This window comes from Panthera tigris, chromosome C1 (genome assembly GCF_018350195.1).
Source record: "Panthera tigris isolate Pti1 chromosome C1, P.tigris_Pti1_mat1.1, whole genome shotgun sequence".
Lineage (NCBI taxonomy): Eukaryota > Metazoa > Chordata > Mammalia > Carnivora > Felidae > Panthera > Panthera tigris.
Window position 1 is genome coordinate 60,955,548 of NC_056667.1, and position 21,065 is coordinate 60,976,612.

Consider the following 21,065-nt stretch of genomic DNA (forward strand, 5'->3'; position numbering starts at 1 on the left):
GAAGGCTACAGAGAGCCAGGAGATTTCAAACAAAGGATACCTAACCTAGTCTGAGGTCTGTGAGGCAGTAATGGGGGTTTTCTTAAGTTCTGATATTTTCAAAGGATAACAAGGAGTTGCCTACAGGTAGGATATAAGCGGATCAAAAGAGTGTTGCAAGTAAGAGAAGACAGTCGATACAGGGCCATGAGCAGTGGCAAAAACTGGTGATTACGCAGTGCAAAGGCAAAGTCACATAATCAGCTACAGAAACAAAACGAAGGTTGATGTACCATAAAACTAGAAGCCAGCAGAGGAAGAAACATGCAAGCTCTTGAGGGCCTCTGAGTAGTATGCAATCATATCTCACTGATGAAAGAGGTGACTTCATCAGTTTAGAATTATAATGAATTAAATATGAAGAATAGATGTGGGAAGTAGAAATAAAATATGGAGAGACAACATGTCAAAATCACCATACATCTGAAACCATACCTATAAAACAAATGAAATTATTGGAATGAAAAGAAACATAATGGGAGACCTAACATACCTCTCTTAACAAGCACACAAAAAAATTAGGAGGGTAGAGAAGATCTGGTATAAAGGGTAACTAGTAAATTTGATCTAATTGATACATAGAGAAAAAAATACACTGAAAAAGAAAAAAAATGCATATTATTTCAAATATGCAAAAAAACCCAAACATTGACAAAATTTACCATATGCAAGGTACTTAAGAAAGCCTTAATAAAATTCTAAAGATTCTCTGATTCTGTGGCTGTAAGCCAGAAGTCTATAACCAAAAGATAGCTAGACAGTCCCTATTTTCAAATTAAACAATACCAAATAACATGACTCAAAGAAGTCATAAGAAAATTTAACAATATTTTGATTAAAAATAATAAAATATGGCATATAGAAATTTGACAGATATGATAAATCTATGTGTGTAAGAGTATTTATAGCCTAAAATGTACATATTTGAAAAGAAGAAAAGGCTTAAAATCAGTTATCCAAGGAGCCATTGTAAGTACAAAATAAGAGTAAATTAAGCCCAAATAAAATAGAATAAAGGGAATAAAAAGAAAATAGAGGAAATTAATAAAAAGTAAAAATACATTATGAAATAGAGATCAGTCAAAACTTGGTTGAGGGACCCTGGTTGGGTGTCCAACTCTTGATCTCGGTTCAAGTCATTATCACCGGGGTTCATGGGATCAAGCCCCATCTTAGGCTCTGTGCTGACAATGTGGAGTCTGATTGGGATTCCGTCTCTCCCTTTCTCTGCTCCTGTTCATGCTCTTTCTCTTTCTCTCTCAAAATAAATAAACTTAAAAAAAAAAAAAGTTGGTTGACTGAAAGATAATCAACCACATATACTCAGAAAGTTTAATCAAGAGAAAAGAGAGAAGAAATAAATTACCAATTTCAAAAGTTAAAGGTCTATCACTATAGATTGTACAGTTACTAAAAGTTAATAGGATATTTTGCATAATTTTTATAAGCATAAAAATGTTAATAAAATGGACACATTTCTTGAAAAATATAACTCACAAAACTAAAATAAGATTTAAAAAGTATGAATAATCATGTATTCATTTTATCTCTCTCTCTCTCTCTACATATATATATATATATATATATATATATATATATATATATGGATAGGTATTTTCTGTATGTAAAAATGGAAGAGAGAGAGAAAAGGAGAAAGGAAGAAAGAAAAGTGCTAAGATTCCCATGACTCAACAAATTAGTTACAGATACAGGGAGCTAAATTGTCATCTTTTCTCTTTGAATATATGTCCAATAGTAATCTAGACCAAGTAGATCCAGTAACAAGAGGACCTGCTGTCTTTTAATGAAAGTCCTTAATAAATGTATTAAGGCAATTAATGGGTTTTTTCATTGAAATAACTTTAGATCTTTCAAAGCGAGAATCTGTACAAAAAAACTGGTTATACAAGAGATATATGCAAGAGCTGAGAAATGAATCAAGGACAGTAAGACAACACAGAGATTAGCAATATCAGGAAAGAGCTACACCCTTAACACCAAAAGGACAAGGAAGGAGATGGTAATGTCAGAACACAGAGCCAGCCTGGGCAGCTAGTGCTGGAGGTGTGGAGGAAACAAACCAGCTTCCTGAATAAGTAAGAGAGAGGGGAATAAATATCTGGTTTCTCCCCTCATCACACACCCCTAGCCTTCTGCCACAGCTTCCCTGGAAATCAAGGGGAAATGAAATTGGTAAATGTTGGGTCTTATAATCTAAAGGAAAGCAGTGGAAGGGTGGAGCACGAATCTGAAAGCAAACAGGGAGTTTACCAGCATAGCAATCTAATTAGATCCAAATGATTAAAGACCTAAAGCAACACATTCTGTAAAGTCTGGAAGCTAGATTTCTGTAAATACATATATTATTGGTAGACTTTCAAGTAGAAGGGAATAAGAAATACTTCCTTAGAATCATTAATAAATTGACAGAAAATATAATGTGTGCATAAGTTTTGGTCCCCACTCTGGGTCTGCCAAGCTATAGGCCTTGTTTGTAATTTTTGTAATTTTTTATCTATAAAATGTAGATAGTAATATTTGCCTTCAATTTTTTATCTATAAAATGTAGATAGTAATATTTGCCTTACTGAACAGAAACAAATAATAAAAGAGATATGAATAAAAGTGATTAGTACAATGTCTTAGGTGATAACACACAGTAATGGTGTCTTATTATTGGAAATTAGAAAGAAAAAAAAACATAAAAATGGTACCTTAAAAATAGCTTTATAAAAATCTTGTTTTAACTTCTTTTTCCTATATTTATCAGTTTAATTTTATTACTATAATCTTTAAATCTAGATTCTATCTAATGTAAGATGTCATTTTTTATGCACTTGTAAGAAAAAAACTCAACTATGACACACAATATTTCACCATCTTTCTCACTGAATTGCATGTCACTAGAAGTTAAGCAGTTTTTGTTTAAAGTCAGCAGGAAGTTCCTGACAAAGTATAATAGGAGACCATATCAACATAGCCCTGTACAATGCATGAATTGATCATACCAGCCTCGTTCTGTTTTGAAATTTTTCATCTGCTCCATGGGATTGTCGATTATTCCTGCCTTCAAACTTTGCTTAATATATGGTAGATGATCTTTTTGCATGTATCCCACTAAAAAATGTAACACAGCCTCATCTATTTACGAATCAACTAAAACTGAAAAGCTTCTCTACAGCATAGGAAACCATTAATGGAAGGCAACCTACCGAATGGGGAAAATATTTATAAACCATATATCTGATAAGGGGTTAATATCCAAGACATGTAAAGAACTCATACAACTCAACACAAAAAAAATAATCCAACTAAAAATGGGCAGGTGATCTGAATAGACATGTTTCCAAGAAGACATATGCCTGGCCAAAAGGATTACATAAAGAGGTGTCTAACATTAATCATCAGGGAAATGAAAATGAAAACTACAGTGAGATATCACCTCATACCTATTAACAGCAACAAAAAAAAAAAAAGCCTAAAAAAAAGAGCAAAACAATACAAAACATACATACAAGAAATAACAAGTATTGGCAAGTATGTGGGAAAAAAGAGAACTCTTGTGCAGTGTTGGTGGGAATGTAAATTGTTATACTTACTGTGGAAACAGCATGGAGGCTCCTCAAAAATTACAAAAAGAACTCCCATATGATCCAGCCATTCCACTTCTGGGTATTTATCTGTGGGAAATGAAATCATTCTCTCAAAGACGTATCTGCATCTCATGTTCACTGTAGCATTATTTATAATAGCCAACACATAAAGACAATCTAAGTTTCCATTCATGGGAGACTCGATAAAGAAATTGTAGTATAGATACAATGGAATATTATTCACCCATTAAAAAAAGTAAATCCTATCATTTTTGATAACACAGATGGAACTGAAGGGCATAATGCTAGGTGAAATAAGTCAGACAGTTTCACTGTCAGGTGGGTATGATCTCATTTATATGTGGAATCTGAAAAACAAATAAACACACCTATAGGTACAGAAAAGAGATCAGTAGTTGCCAGAGTCAGGGGTGGAGGGTGGACAACATGGGTAAAGGCACTTAAAAGATATAAACTTCCAAACAGAAGTCTTGAGGGTATAATGTACAAATAGTGACTATAGTTAATAATACTGTATTGTATATTCAAAAATGGTTAAGAGAGTAGAACTTAAAAGTTCTCATCACAGACAAAAGTAAATCATAACTATTTATGGTAATGAATGTTAACCAAACTTGTGGTAATCATATTGCAATATATACACATACGAAATCATTATGTTATACACCTAAAATTGATACGTTATTTCAATTTAAAAAAATTAAATTAAAAATAAAAGGAGGTGTATTGGGACACACAAAAATTTTTCCCCTAGGTATTTGAAAGCATTTATGTGTCAATTTGCAAGAAAATGTAGAACTGTGGTCATTTCTCTAAAGACAAATAGTTCTTTCAACCATACGGAATTAATGTCACATGGTTCTCTTTCCGGAACTTTCAGTATACAAAATAACCTTTGTTAAAATACTGAGCCATAGAGCAAACTTCTTAAAGCTATCTGAAATGTCAACTAAACTCCAAACAAGTTATTGTGAGAAACATACAAGCCCTACTTATGTAATGACAGTATGACAAATACCATCAAGTTAACACACCGTGCCACGGCTGTCATCTGATCAACAGCAGCTGTAAAATATCAGTGATTGTAAGATGCATCCTAATTTTAGATGTGATTCTCAGAATCTATAAAACATGATTATATTTACTCAGGTCCCAAGTCAAATCACGAGGAAGTGAAAAGGACAGAAATTAAAGGAAAGGAGAGTCAAATACAGACTTTGCTATGAAAAAAGGCAACATTTAACACATCGAAAATAATAGTACCTACTTAAGGATTTATCAAAACCCAGAACATATTTTCAACACTTAACTATTAGACGCTTATAATTTATAGGTTACCAGAGAAATAGGTCTTTTTACTTAAAAAAAATTTATAAGCATAAGTTTTATAGATTTTTTTCTAAAATCAGCAAATCATTTTTGTTAAAAGTTTGGTTGAGAAACTGATTTTACAGCATAGCTGGGATGAATAAGAGTTAAAATGTTTTATTTTAGGGGAATCATCTAAGTCATTATAAACTGAAGAAAAGGAAACACAACACATGATCACTATTTGCTCAGGAATAGTGAACAGGCGTGAAGATTCCAAAATTGAATGTAATGTGGGCGTGAAAAAAATATCATTATCAAAGCAAAGAATAGCTAAGTTGTGTGATACAAATATGATGACTCATGGAATTAGTAATATGTTGCTAACAGCACCTAATATAGCATCGAATTACATTTTTTTATATCCTTTATAGTCCTAGTTAAACCATTCAACACCCCTGAGAAATGAATCAATATGTTTATCTCTAGCTTATAGAGGAAGAAAAGTTTCAATAATTAGCTATTTTCAGGGGACCACAGAGAGAGTGGTGGAGATAAAATTAACAAAGAAGGTTGTGGCTTCTATCTGAGCTTGGTTCATCCTGACTCTAGGGTGACATTAACCAAAAGCAGTTACAGTTCCATGTTAGCCAGCTGTAGCCACAGTCTGACAGACAGTAATGGGGGAAGATCTATTAAATCAACCTGAAGGAAAGAATGAACATTCGGGCTATGATTCACAAGGCAAAGTAAAACCTCAATGGGGTTCCAGAGGGAAGGGATGTTAACAGAGGCCTTGGCCTTTGATACGGATTGTTGTATCTAAAGCCAGAATCAAAACTGTAAGGAAACACCATAGCATCTGGGAGCATAAGAATCTAATGAGGATAAAGATTTAATTCTTCCTGAATTTCCAGATGTGGCTAAGAAGCTATTAACTTTCTAATCACTAAGCAGTCAGGATTGAATAGGACTAATAAGGAAGCTTTTATAGACTATTGCTTTCACTCATATTGGAACTGATTGCACCAGAGGGAAAATGCATCTTTCCCCTCCTTAGAATATGCTAAAATATCAAGATCTGAATCCCCTCCATTTTCCAAAATCTTCCTTCGTTTGCTTCACTCTGTCCACTTCTAACCTTCTCCAGTCATACAAGAGATCACACATAAATTAGAGGTAGGCCTCCTTATGGATTAACACTTAAAATATATATGCTTATTTAACTTAGGACCATTTGCATCTCAATTTATTATGGTGATTAATAAAGCAGCCTGTTGTAACCAAAGCCTTTTGAGAAAACAAAAGTGAACACAGATAAGATGTATCTCTGGAGGACTATACAGACTAATGGAGAAATTGCATCTATAAATATGTAATCATAATAAAAGTAGAATAGGGTAAGTGCTAACTAGAATTTGACATACTGTACTGTGGCAATCAGAGAGGGAATGATTAACTGCTGTTGGAGAGATCAGTGTTAGTGACAGCTTTTCTAAGGAGATAGTATTTAAGTCTCTTTTGAAGGATTTCAATAAATAATGTAGGGGAGATAACTTCAAACTGAGAGACTGCATGAATAAAGGCAAAAAACTTGAAAATTTCATGTTGTTTTTGGAAAAGCGAGAGGAGTGAGTTTTTCAAAGGGAGTGTAGGTTACAAGGAAAAATAATATGCTTCAACTTGTTTGAGCTTCTGATGTGTTGGCTGTTGACTTCAATTGGCTGTGTTGTATATTCTGCTTACTTGTCTTTAAATGTAGTCTGTGGTCGAGTTTATTTGTCATTTGCAAAAATCTATTGTTTTGTGTGGTGATGTTTTTTCTAATGTTGTTCACAATATGTTTCATTGTACATTCTCTCCTACAGTGTGACACTGCCACAATTCAAACAAGTGGTGGAGTTTTATTTCTCTCCCACTGACTGGGCTAAACTTATGACTTACTTGTAACCAATAGAACATAGAGGAAGTGATGCCGCGTGGCCTCTCACGCTAGGTCAGAAAAGGCCATGTAGCTTCTGTCTGGTTCTCTTACAACAATTGCTCTCAGAATACTCCCTCCTGGAACCTGGCTGGTATGCCATGAGAGGCCCAAGTGATACAGACACGTCGCATGTGCGTACTTCAGTGGACAGTACCATGTGATCCCAGCCTGAGTCCTCCTAGCCCAGGTGCCGCACATGGGACTGAAAAGCCATGTTGGAAATAGATCTTCTAGCCTCAGCTGTCTCAGTCTCCCTCTCAAGTGACCCCCAGATATGTCAGTCTACCCTGCTGAATTCTCATACATTGTGGGCCATAGCATAGCTTTTCCTGTAGCTTATCCTTTCTGCTTTAATGATCTGCAGAATTTGTGAGCATAATAAAAGGCTGTTTGGTGCCATGAAGTTTACAGGGCTTTATTATGAAGCAATAGTAACTGGAATACCTTCTTTCCTGAGTAAGGGAGTATTGCTAGCACATGGTTGTCCAGCTAGCCTCTATGTCACAGACTTACCTGCAACTTAATGGGGGCACATTATTATGTTCTAGATAATGACATATGAACAGAAATGGTGTGTACATTTCCAGGCCTATCTCATAACACCCTGCTGTGAACTGTTGCATACTCATGGGCAGTCCTAGGACTCAACATAAGCCTTCAAATGAGAATCATGCCCTTCAGGGGCACCTGGGTGGCTCAGCCAGCTAAGCATCTGACTCTCAATTTTGGCTCAGGTCATGTTCTAATGGTTCGTGAGTTCAAGCCCCATATGGGACTCTGCACTGTCAGCAGATTCTCTATCTCCTCTCCCTCTGCCCCTCCCCTGCTTGTGCTTGCGATCTTTCTCTCCCTCTCTCTCTCTCTCCCTCTCTCAGAAATAAACTTAAAAAGAATAATGCCCTTCAATACAGCAAAGAAATAAGATAGTAGGAATGAACCTACAATTTTGAATAGCCCTCTATGTAAACTATTACAAGAGTGAAATAATTATTTTTTGTTATAGCAATGAATTTTACACTAACTGTGACACATGCAATAAAAGATTCCTTCATTTTCTTCTCTAAAATAGACAGTGAAAGGCAATGCAAGCTAGAACACTGAATTGTGAGGAAATTTGTTTCAGGCAGCTTGTTTTGAATACTGCTTCTTATATACAAAAATGGCAACATGAGAAAAGGGATTGGACTTTAAATTTAAACTCCCAAGGAAAGGCTTGATTTGCCCTCAAACACTTTTGAAAATAGATGCAATAAAAAGATGGAGTAAGAACTTACTATTTTCAGTCGTATTAAGAACTTGCCGCCCACTTTCAATTTGAAGGTAATAAAGATGATTCTCATTGCTTTGTCAACCTAAGGGAAAGAAACAGAAGCAAAACCTCTAATTTTAATGAAACAAAGAGGCATTTATAAATCTGAAAACTATATATAAAAATTGAAAAAAGAGGACCATTAAATAGCAAAGAAAAGGAAAGTCAATCCTGTGTTCAAATGGGCTTTAGTGCAGATGGAGTGGAAAGGATTTGTTTCAACGAGAAGCAATGCAGCTTAAAATCATAAAAGGAATCCCAAGAAACAGTATAGATGGATTCTATAGTATACTGCTTACTGGCTTCCATTTTGTGAAGCTCGTTAAGAGTTGGCACCTATTCCCCACCCCTGAAACTTGAACTAACCTTACAACTTAGTCTGGTCAATCAAATGTAGAGGAAGCAATGTGATGTGACGCCCAGGAGTCAACAGGTTTAAGCACTTCTCCTCTTGCTGTTGGGACTCTGTCTTCCAGACTAGCCTGTGGAATAATGAGGGAGGACACAAGCATTGAGACGGTCTCAACTAAGCTGTCTGAATCCAGCCAGCCACCTGACTGCTGAAGCAACTGACTCCAGACACATGAATAAGCCCAGTCAATATCAGCTAAGCCTACCACAAATAATGAGAACTGTGTTCTGCTGACTCTAATCTTGAAATAAATAAATGGTTGTTTTAAGCCATCTAGTTTTGGGGTAGCTTGTTACACATAAAAGAGTGAGAAATCTCAAAAAAGCTGACAAACCCTTGATATAATATAAATAAAAGACATGGCACCAAAAATGAATTTCCCCTAGGAAGATACTGAAATAACCTGAAATTACTGGTAAATGGAACTGAAAGGGAGAACGGGCTGTAGTTAGTTCTTTGAAATACAAAATAACTAAAGGACAATAGAATGTGTCATAGTCAGCGCAGGCTACTAAAACAAAATACCATAGAATGTATGGCTTAAACAACACACATTTATTTCTCATAGTTCTGGAGGCTACAGAGTCCAAGATCAAGATACTGTCATGTCCAACATCTGGCAGGAGTGCTCCTCCTGGTTTACAGATGGTCACCTCTTGCTCACATGGTAGAGCAAAACAGGTCTCTAGTGTCTTCCTCTTCTAAGAGCACAAATACCACCATGGAGAATCCATCCTCTTGGTCTCATATAAACCTAATTACCTACCAAGGGACCCATCTCCAAATACCATCACACCAGGGGTTAGGGATTAAAATTATGAAGACACAAACATTTAGTCTAGCATTGAATGATGGTATTAGCCCCAAGATGTTAGTGTTACTAACATTTATATCTTCCTTCAAAATAGAGTTCAATGAACAACCCATGAAATATCTACCAAAGTAGTCATCAGACCATACAAGGCAGTGGAGTATAAGTTTGCACAGTGGTTTTGGAGGCCAATTTTATCAATTTTACTTTTAAAATATATCCAGCAGGGGCACCTGGGTGGCTCCGTCAGTTGAGTGATCAACTTTGGTTCAGGTCATGATCTCGAGTTTCATGAGTTCAAGCCCCAGGTCAGGCTCTGGACTGACAGCTCAGAGCCTGGAGCCTGTTTTGGATTATGTGTCTCCCTCTCTCTGCCCCTCCCCCTCTCATGTTCTCTTTCTCACAAATAAACGTTAAAGAAAATATTATTAAAATATATCCAGCAGATATATACACACATGTTCATAAGAATATATCTATAAGATAGGCCCAGAAATTTATTAATAATAGCAAGAAGAAAGAGAAGGAGGAGGAAGAGGAGGAGGAAAAGGAGGAAGAAGAAGAGGAGGAGGAGGGAGAAGAAGAGGAAGGAGAGGAGGGGAAAGAATGGAAGGGAAGGAAAGGTCAATTAAAAAATGTGTTAAGAAAGATGCGTAGAACATAAAAAGATGTCTGTATTTCTGCATTTTCAAAAGTTTACAAAATCAATAATATATAGAATAGAATATATTCTGTAATAATGCAATCCAATAAAAAATAGCTTTAAATTTTATGTGCATATAATTTCTGAATTTCCTGAAGAATTTCAAGGACTGTTGATTTAATAATAATTGAAAAGAGGAGAGGGGGGGAAAAAGGAAAACATATCACATTAGAAGTACAGAAATATTTTACTAATTGAAACAGTATCAATTTAACCATATAATTAAGCATCATTTTCTTTTTCAATATTATGACAAAAATGAGTCAATGAACCCAATCCAGGTTCTATGGATTGCTCTGAATCACCTTGGGCCATCAGAAATTACACATGGAGGCATGTAAATTTTTCATAAACTCTGCTCAAAAAATTAACTTTTTTGTAAATTTGGAATTAATATTTTAATTTCAAGGTCTGTAAAGAAAAATAGGGCTTATGCAAAATAACATTTCACTAATCTTATAGTTGTAGGTTTTTAAAATTATGTTTAATGTGGTAGAAATTTAAACCTTTTCTCTTAAAATTTAACATTTATAGGGCGCCTGGGTAGTTCAGTCAGTTGAGCGTCCAACTTCAGCTCAGGTCATGATCTCATGGTTTATGAGTTTGGGCCCTGCATCAGGCTCTGTGCTGACAGTTCAGAGCCTGGAGCCTGCCTCAGATTCTGTGTCTCCCTCTCTCTCTGCCCCTCCCCGACTTGTGGTCTGTCTTTCTCTGCCTCTCAAAAATAAAGAAAAATTAAAAAAAAAAATTTAACACTTATGTATATATAGATAGAAAACAGTTGGAAGTCTATATGCTCAACTATTAACAGTGGCTACCCTGGAAGAGTAAGAGTGGGAGGGGAAAAAAGCTAGGTATTCATTAAATTCACTTTTTAAATATACTTTTAAAATTTATACTATAATATATATTTAATAAGTAGTATGTTTTCTATTGTTTAAGTATGCTTTTACAATATACTTGGAATATTTTATATATAATTTTTATGTGAGCTTAAATAATTGATGGAAGAAAATTATTCTTTATATATGGAAGGGAGAAAGGATAATGCAGTTTGGAACACAGGATGAGGTCAGAGATAATGGCAAGCATAAACATTCCTAAAAACCTAAAATGGGAATTAAAAAATGACTAAATGATTGTGATATGGAAACTCTTTTTTTTTTTTTGACATGGAAACTCTTAAGACCTTTACCAGATCAAATGATTCCTCATTTATGTCTTAAAAAACTTTTAAAAATAAAACAAAATCAGCTATCTAGAGATGCATTGTAAGAAACTTGAGGAATAACATATATGGGAAAAAAAACAACAAGAAGAACAAGCAATGTCTCTCTGCCCTCATAGGATCATGTAATGGTGGAGTCAAAAAGTTTGTAAATTTCCCATATCCAAGAAGAATATTTTTACAATTATTTTACCCTCCTCTAATTCCTCTGGCTAGGAAAACTAAAGCAAATGAGTATTTCTCCTAAAGTCTCCTTCCTCTCTATAGTTTTGCCCTTTCCTCACCCCCAAGGTCCTCAGAATCCTCTCCGTTGCATCACTATGGCAAAAAAAAAAAAAAAAAAAAAAGAAAAAAGAAAAAATAGGAAGGATGCACTATGAGTTATATGTGGAAATGATTCATATCTAATTGACCATGCCTCAGTTACAAGCCCACACCTGCTATAAGAGGGTGGGAAAATACAGTCTAGTTACAAGTCTAAGAAGAGAACACAGCCATCAGCGAGCAATGAGAGGTTCCATCACAATGGCCAAGTAGAATATGAACCAAGAATTCTGATATAGGGGCTAGAGCCAGAATTTCCCTTCCTAAATTTCTAAATCCTGTAAGATGACTAGGATGGAAATGAGAGAAAACGTCAAATTGTATGATACCCCCTCTATTAATTTTACCTTCTAGAGAATCATCTGCCATAATTTTTTTTTAATGTCTTGGATTTGCAAATTACAAGTAACATAGAAATATAGTCATAAGACTTTTCTATAAACAGTTTCTTAAAGGATGGATATAATTATGTTGTAGATCACAGATGATCTGCATATATAGTGATTCATAAAGTGCTACTCTCATTGCAAAGAACAACAGAGCTTAGAAATTCTCATCCCTAGGTACTAGCATTTTAAAAGTCTCTCACAGTGAATAGACACAGGCACTTTACTAATAATACCATTACTAGTACAATAGTAGGCACTATACTAATAATAAAGGACTAGGAATAAAACTTCTAGAATTTAGCATATAATATATTGATCAAAAGCATTTTGGCTTAAAATTAGGTTGTAAAATAAGAATAAAAGGAGGGCAATAATTATAGGAAGGGTTATTCTTTACTGGGGCTAGGATAAGTAGCTATTCCTCTCCTATAAGCTTTTAAGTGTTGTTTTTCCCAAGCATTGCAGCAAAAGAAAAATAAAAGCTGAGAATTAGTGTGTCTTCTTTTACCTGGAATGTGGACACGGGAGATCTACTGTTCAGGCCAGCAAAAGTATTTTAAAACACATGGAACAATGACTAACAAGGAAGAAATGTAAGAGTTGAGTCTTATTCTAACTAGAAAATAAGAGTAAACAATAGGCTTCAAAACCAGTCTTTGTTGAAAAAGAAAGTTTTCTAAGTTAATTTGTGGTTTAGTCTGGGCTACTACAACAAAATACCATAGACTAGGTGGCTTAAACACAACAGAAATTTATTCCTACAGTTCTAAAGACTGGGAAGTCCAAGACCAAGTTACCAGCAGATTTCATGTCCAATGAGAGCCTATTTCCTGTTTTATAAATGGCCATCTTTTCACTGTGTTTTGATATGGTGAAAAGGGTGAAGGAGCTCTCTTTGGTCTCTTTTATAAGGACACTAATCCCGCCTTCAAGTTACTTCTTTTAACTTCTAAAGCAGTTACTTCAATTAACTTCTAAAGTCTGCCTCTCCAAATACCATCACGTTAGGAGAATAGGTTTCAACATATGAATTTTGGGGGGACATAAATATTCAGTTGATGATATTTTGACACCGTTTTTAGTATGTCAAGATGAGCACCAAATTGATGATAGAATTTTACATAAGGGTGATTGCACTACCCAGATCGAATTGAAAGATTAGAGATAAAGGCAGAGAGAGGGAAGTAGATGGTCAGGCTATTGCCCCAACCTATGTGTCTGAGAGGTTTCAGCAGGAAATGCTAATGTTGGATTATGGTTGTGTTTCTCATTGGGAACTCTGGCCTCCTACCCAAACCTGGAAGAGGGTATATCTAAGTAAACAGAGCAGTGCATCACAGTTAGGCAGACCAAGGGTGTGAGCTCAGTTCTGAGCTCTGCACAACACAGACTTTTGCACACATCCCCAAAGTTCGGCATAAGAATTTATAGAATAACTGGTTGGGAAGTTCACAGAACTAATGACCATTCCAAGGGCAAAGTTAAGGTCATGTCAGACAATGTTTCACTGCACATATGAGTCACAAACAGAGTTTTAGGAGTATCTAAATACCAAACACTAGTCAAAGCTGCAGGAGGGTACTGGGCTTTTAAATCTCCCCAGGAGATTCTAATGTGTAGTCAAGTTGAGAACCACTGCCTTTGGGAAAATCTGCTAACAGACATGAGAGTCTGCTACTTCAAGAAAGCATTGTGTAATGTACTTTCATATATAATATTCTTAATTTCATGCTATTCCTGAGAGTAGAAAGTATTAACCTCACTTTCCTCATGGTAATCTTGAACCTTAAAATAAATGACTTGCCCAGTGAGCTGGGAAGTAGGGATGGGATTCAAATGGACTCTTTAATCAAAACTGAACTTTTTTCTCATTTAACATAGCCTTTAACACATATTGTTTTCTGTGCTTTCTATCCTTGGATAGGCTACATAATTTATAAAACACTTCTTTGGATATTCTCTCTGGAAAGAGAGAATGCCTTCTATCCATTCTATCCTTCTATCCATTCTGGTAATATCTCTTCCTTCAGAATTATAGGAGGATATGCAGTTGAGGACATCATATGGGTTCTTAAGACCACCATCGCCCTGAAATAGGATCATTAAGCCTCCTACTTTGGTATTACTCTTTAAAGATCTTCTAAGCTAAAGAATTTCCATAAATTACAAGGAGATTCTTCCTCTGACAGATTAGTTGAAGCAATAAAACATTTTACCACCATTCTTACCTAAAAGATCCTGAGATCTATAAGACCTGAGACATAATTAAGCCAAGATTTATATAGATACTACTGTATGCGAGGTGCCATTCCTGACATAGAGAAGTGTATAGCCTTACAGAAGAGCCAAACACAACAATGATTACAAATCACCACGTGCAGATACTACACCAGAGATTTTACACGCAAAGTTCAATTAACCCTCACAGCAAAGTTGTGAGTTAGGGGGTCATTATTTCTATTTTACAAATAAGGAAACCGAGGAAAGAGAAGTTAAATTACTTGTCCATCACCATACAGCTAATAAGATATAAAGCCTGAATATAATGTGATTTATGTCAAAATAGTAGAAATAGAGTTGTATTTGTTCATCCCTTATTTAAAACAAGGCAAGGAAAGTTTCAGCAAAAAGGTGATACCTGAGAAGGTGTCATTTAAAGTTTAAATGAGCGTGTGACAGACAAATCAAAGACCACACACAAAATGTAACATAAGATGTAATATATCTTGCATATTAGACATATTTTTTCCTGTTGTATCCATCTTAGGGATCCATCTTCAAGATCAGTTGGTTAACCACTAAGATGCCAAGTAAAATCAAGTATACACTTAAAACATAACTATAACTTCTTTAAAAAGGCACATTTTTATTTTGATGAGTGGGGAAAGGTAGGATAATGTCCAGATTAGGCACTATCATATCCTTTGATAAACTTTCCCTAGTAAGAGACCTGGATGTCCATGATGAGTTTGAGAGGTGCTGCAAGCCCACAGAGGGGCCCGAGTTGTGTTAGCAGTCCAGATCCCCGGCCTCCTTCCCTGAAGTAGCCCAGAGTCCAACCTAGGAGCTGCTCTGGTTTTCAAACACACACTTCTTCCAGCTCACACTCTCTACCTGGCTCATAGATAGCGTTTGCCACCTGATATCACAGTTATTCATTTGCATAACAGTTTTCCCCACTCCACTACAAACTTCTACAGGGCAACAACTGCATTCCACAGCACCTATATACAGTTTCTGGAACCCACTATTTGCTGTTGAATTTAATGGAAAGAATATCACTTTGTGATAGTAAACATCATCCAAAACTAAAATGACAGCCTATTAACCTAGCTTGAAACACCAAATCACTCCCTTACTCCAGAGGATCCATTGTTATTTCCATAGTGACTCCAACCAGAATGTGGTGGTAGATGCCAAAAGGGCCAGATGTACTTCACTATCCATTTTCCTTAGGCTTTTTAGGCCATATGGCTCTTACCATTCCTATAATGAGACTTCGGGTTTAAGATTCAGAAGTCCATCATTTCCAGAATACACAGCCCAGACATGGAGAGCAGGCTATTTTTTTTTCCCAAGTTGACTTGGCTATGGATCATGGTGTGATGAATTTATTATGTATAGCATCAGGCATGGTGCTTTTTAAAAGCAAAGTGCCAGAAACAGAAGCCCATTGATAAAAAAAAAAAAAAAGTCAAAACTTTGCCAATTTTCTCCAAATACCATCAAAGTAAACTATCATCAAATACAAGTCGTTTTCCCCATAAATAACAGCATGGAACAAATTTATTGCATTCTCAACTCCTTTGAAAAGAATAAAAATAACCTCAGAAAGCTTATCTAATTATTCTGCATATATACAGCAACATGTGAACATTAGAGTATGGCATTGACTAACTGAACGGCTAGGACTACTGAGAACTTTAAACAGAAGAATCTGAACACACGAGCTAATAATGATAGCATTAAAAGGATGCGCTGATCTTTGCAGTATAGTTTGAAGCCTATAAAGAATCACAAATGACAACAATTACATTTGGATGCAGATAAAGGTCTAACAAAGGGGAACTTTGCCTTCAAGCCTTTTATAATAATGTACCATAAACTCAAGGGATCCTCTTCCATTTTTCTACAGAAACACAGACTTGCTTAATTTCCTGACACTGCACCTTTGATTAATACAGAAATGTCTCCACTCCTATCACACTCTACTAAACTTAATTATACTACTACCATCTTCCAATTTATGTTGGAAACACTACCATTAAAAGTCTGGTTTTAGTGATAGCTCTTCTCTGCATAAAAATATAGGCATTAAATATGTATAATACCATCAAAGGTGAATGCTAGCAAAGAATGGGTAACTAACCAAAGATTTCCTTTAAAAGTTGCTATTAGGGGCGCCTGGGTGGCGCAGTCGGTTAAGCGTCCGACTTCAGCCAGGTCACGATCTCGCGGTCCGTGAGTTCGAGCCCCGCATCAGGCTCTGGGCTGATGGCTCGGAGCCTGGAGCCCGTTTCCGATTCTGTGTCTCCCTCTCTCTCTGCCCCTCCCCCGTTCATGCTCTGTCTCTCTCTGTCCCAAAAATAAAATAAAAAACGTTGAAAAAAAAAAATTAAAAGTTGCTATTAAATTTAAATGATTAAAGCACTAAATACCAAAATTGATGAAGTTGGGACAATAGCCATTACTGTCCAGGAAATTAAGTATCAAAACCAAAGCAGTAGCTTGAATGTAGACCATTGAGAATAGAATCTGTATCATGGTATGAAATCCAGACTTCTGACACATCATTGAATTTTTGCTGTTAGATTTTTCCATTTCTTCAGCTAGAAACAAAAACATTTAATTTTTTTCTTTAATGGGAAGTATTATTTATTTTGTGGTATGGAAAGGAAGCAAAGCCGCAAATGCTTACATTTCACTACACTTCACCTGTACTTTTCTCTGCTCAACTTCTTTAAAACATTACAATTATAATAAAAACAAAAACCACTTTCCCTAACAATGTCTCAAATACTGCAGTTAAGAGCTGGCATTTAATTCTACTAGCAAAAAGGTATAATGAAATTTCACGGACAACATAGGATTGATGTGAAAAGGAAGGCTCGTCTGGAAGTAAAACAAAGCATCCATGGGATGGACAAAATCTTAAAGAGGTAAGATTGAATAAAAACCTAGTACAAAATGATAGTAATACATTAGACTATCTTGTAATTATAGTAGGTAAGGATTTGAAAACTTGAATTGAATTGGCTAAAACAGAAATTTTTGGACAAAAAACGGTTTCAAACCGTAGGACTTGTAGAAATGTATAGGATGTGTAGAAAGGGAAACTCTCTTACACTGTTGGTGGGAATGCAAACTGGTGCAGCCCCTCTGGAAAATAACATGGAGATTCCTAGAAAGTTAAAAATAGAACTACCCTATGATTCAGCAATTGCACTACTAGGTATTTACCCAAAGGACACAAATATATTGATTCAAATAGATACATGTACCTTGATATGCATAGCAGCATTATCAACAATAGCCAAATTATGTAAAGAGCCAAATGCCCAACATCTGATGAATGGATAAAGAAGATGTGGTATACATAAAGTGGAAATTTATATGTATATGTCAGCCATAAAAAAGAATGAAACTTGCCATTTGTAATGATGTGCATGGAGCTAGAGAGCATTATACTAAACAAAATAAGTCAGTCAGAGAAAGACAAATGCCATATGATTTCACTCACGTGTGGAATTTAAGAAACAAAGTAGATGAATGTAGGGGGGAATAAAAGAGAAAAGGGCAAACCATAAAACAGACTCTTAACTATAGAGAACAAATGGAGGGTTGCTGGAGGAGAGGTGGGAGTGGGCATGGTTTAAATGGGTGATGGGTATAAGGAGAGCATTTGCTGTGATGAGCACTGGGTGTTGTATATAAGGGATGAATCACTAAATTCTATACTTGAAACTAATATTACACTATATGTTAACTAATTAGAATTTAAATAAAACTTAAAACCAAAAAAACATTTTTAAGATTATTTAATAATGTGAAAATGCATAAATAATGTTAAGAGGAAAAAAGGTATGATCTCATTTAAAATATATAAAGATTGTTAAGAAATATCTCAAGTTAACAGAGATTGAAAAATGAGAATACAATTTTCATTTTGTTCTTTGTACTTTTCATACTTTCTAAATACTTTAAAATTATTTTTATAATAAAAGATGCAGTTTAAAAGTTTTAAAATCTTTAAAAGTCTAAAAGAATTCCTATAGAAATTGCTTTTTTTTTTCCATACAGAAGCTCCATTTTATCTAATCTTCTCTAATTTGGGTATATTCTTACTATTCCTTAGGTATCCTTCTCTACTGAAAGGAATTTCAGATTTTCTATGTTTGTGAATTCTTTCTAAAATAATCATTTCACCTTTCTTGTTACTAAGAAACATAAATTTATCTGGGGAGAGTGTGTGATTAAGAATATCACCCTAGTTTCTAGGGGTGAAATACCAACTCCAAGAAGATGAGGGACAGGAGAAATAACTAGGATGTTCTTTATTCGTTAGAAGTTTACTCTTTTGAGAAACACATCAGCTACAGAATGAGAGTCAAAAGTCAAAGAGCTTGAGTATGATTTAGAAATAATGATTGCTGAGTCTTTTTATGTGACAGAACCTGTTCCAGGCTCTATCTAGTTAAAAGAAGGACCATAAGAAGGATTACACTTACATCCTTATATAAGTCAAGATATATCTACTGAGCCCCAATTATGTGCTTGGCACGGGCATTGGGGAACAACAACATTCACTTGCTTAAAATTATCAGAAATAACTATGTTGTAATTGTAATTATGTAAATGCAACTGTGAGAGTTAAGGGCCAAGGGAACAATTCTCAAAATTAAACATGAATAAACAATTTTCTGAATCCCCTTTAGTCTGACAATAAATATCCCAGTGGAATATAAACTGTGGATATCATCTTGTCCCCAGGGTGGTTTTCTGTCATACTCAAAAGACCCAAAGCCTTATGAATCTGCTTTGGTTCTATCCAGTTTTAACTCAGCCAGCTTAGAGCTGTTACTAATCCAATTGGGTGTGTGTGACCTGGCTAAAGTGGATGGCATAATAGAGCTGTAGATGTTTTGACAATGTCATTTCTTTGCTAGGTTCTAGTTATACAGTTTAATCTATGATTTAGAGGCCAGGTTCTCCATGGTTTAGTAATAATTCACCTGTTTTTATGATGCCAGGGGAATAAAGGATACCCTGGGATCCTTTCAGTCCCCCTAGCTCTGCTTTAGATATTTTTTATCACTCTCACAAACACTATATTGCACTTCAGACAAGTACTGACCAAGAATGTTTCTTGAAGAATAGCAGAAGCTCAATTCAAATAAAAGTAAAGGGTGACCCAAAGGAGATTTTTTTTTTAAATGTATTGTCCTCTAACTCTTCTCATAACTGAGGCACAATGCCACTTTTCTGTTTAATTGAGACTCCTAAGCCTGACATAAATTGCCTTCCTGCTCTAGCCCTTTTAAAATATATAGTCAAATATCTTGTTACATTTCACCCTTCAGCTTCTGCTCCAGCCATACTGAGTTTCTTGCAATCCTTCAAGTCCATATGCTCTCTTAGACACTGTTCCTCCCTCTGCTTTCTCTCTGGAGAGTCATGATCTTTTGTTCCTCCCCATCTTCCCCAGGAAACCCCAAGCTTCCTCTGAATAATTCTTACCCATCAACATTCAACTTAGGTTGTAGAACGAATAAATGAATGAATGCCCCTATTCAAAAAGAAAATTTGAATGTGCTCTGAGATCCATCAGTCTTATAGTCTCTTTGACAATTAGCTGATTAAACTAATCTGTGTCTGTTAGTAATATGGTAAAGTTGTCACCCGGTGTTGACTGAAGGCAAACCGTCCTGACATGGTCACTGATATACAGCCAGAATAGATAGGCAGTTTGGCACATGCTAAAATTATAGAAGCACATGTACCAAAGACAGAACTTTTTAACATTTTTATTTTCTAGTGCTATCTGGTTGAGCATAAATTTTGGGGGGAAATTTAAAATCATTGTTATTGATCACTTCCAGATTGGTAATACAAGCTTTTCCACGAATCAGCTCTCCAGACAAACAACAAAAATTGATGAAAATTTATATATATATATATATATATATATATATATATATATATATATATATTATTAAGGTCTTCAAAAGTTGTCCCAAGGGCACAGAGAAAATTAAGAAACATATAATCAAGAAAATATACTACATCTGAGTAAGAAAAGTAAGAATCTATTACACTTGAGTCATTACCTACTCCCTCCTTCCCTGGTCCCAGGTAGCCTGATGAAAGCTCCAGTCTTGGCAGGTATAACCAAGAATATGCTCCTTCTCTCCAAAGCCCACAGTGGATGGGCAGACTACTAACATTTCTCATAATCCCAAGTTTCATGTTCCTAAGTCTAAATTCCAGACAAGTGCAGCCAAGGGATTTGGGGCTCCAATTTCTCCACCCAGTTGCTGATCATAAGGCAGAGGTTGTACTTCATGTGTGACAGACAGAGGCCCCAGTCACCCTTTAATAGACCAGAGGCTCAATGCCAGCATGCTGCCACCTTTTCCCAGTGTGCTAATCAGGAGTAATGTCATTTTGGGAAAAGTAGGATGTTGTCTCACATCCAGGTATGGAATAGTGGCTCAGAGGTTTTTGCTGAGGAGGAAAGAGGTAAGTCATGAGAAAAGAGAGCTCTGAAGCTTACCTCAAACAAACTGACTTTATTTGGAACAGAATATGGGAAAATTAAAGCCCAAGAGTGCTCTCAGTAACAACAGAGATTTGGGTGGTGAGCAATTAAGAGGAGGCTAGTAGCCCTTGATAAATCAGAGGCCAGCTAGTTTACCAGAAAGAACCAGAAAAAGAGACAATTAAG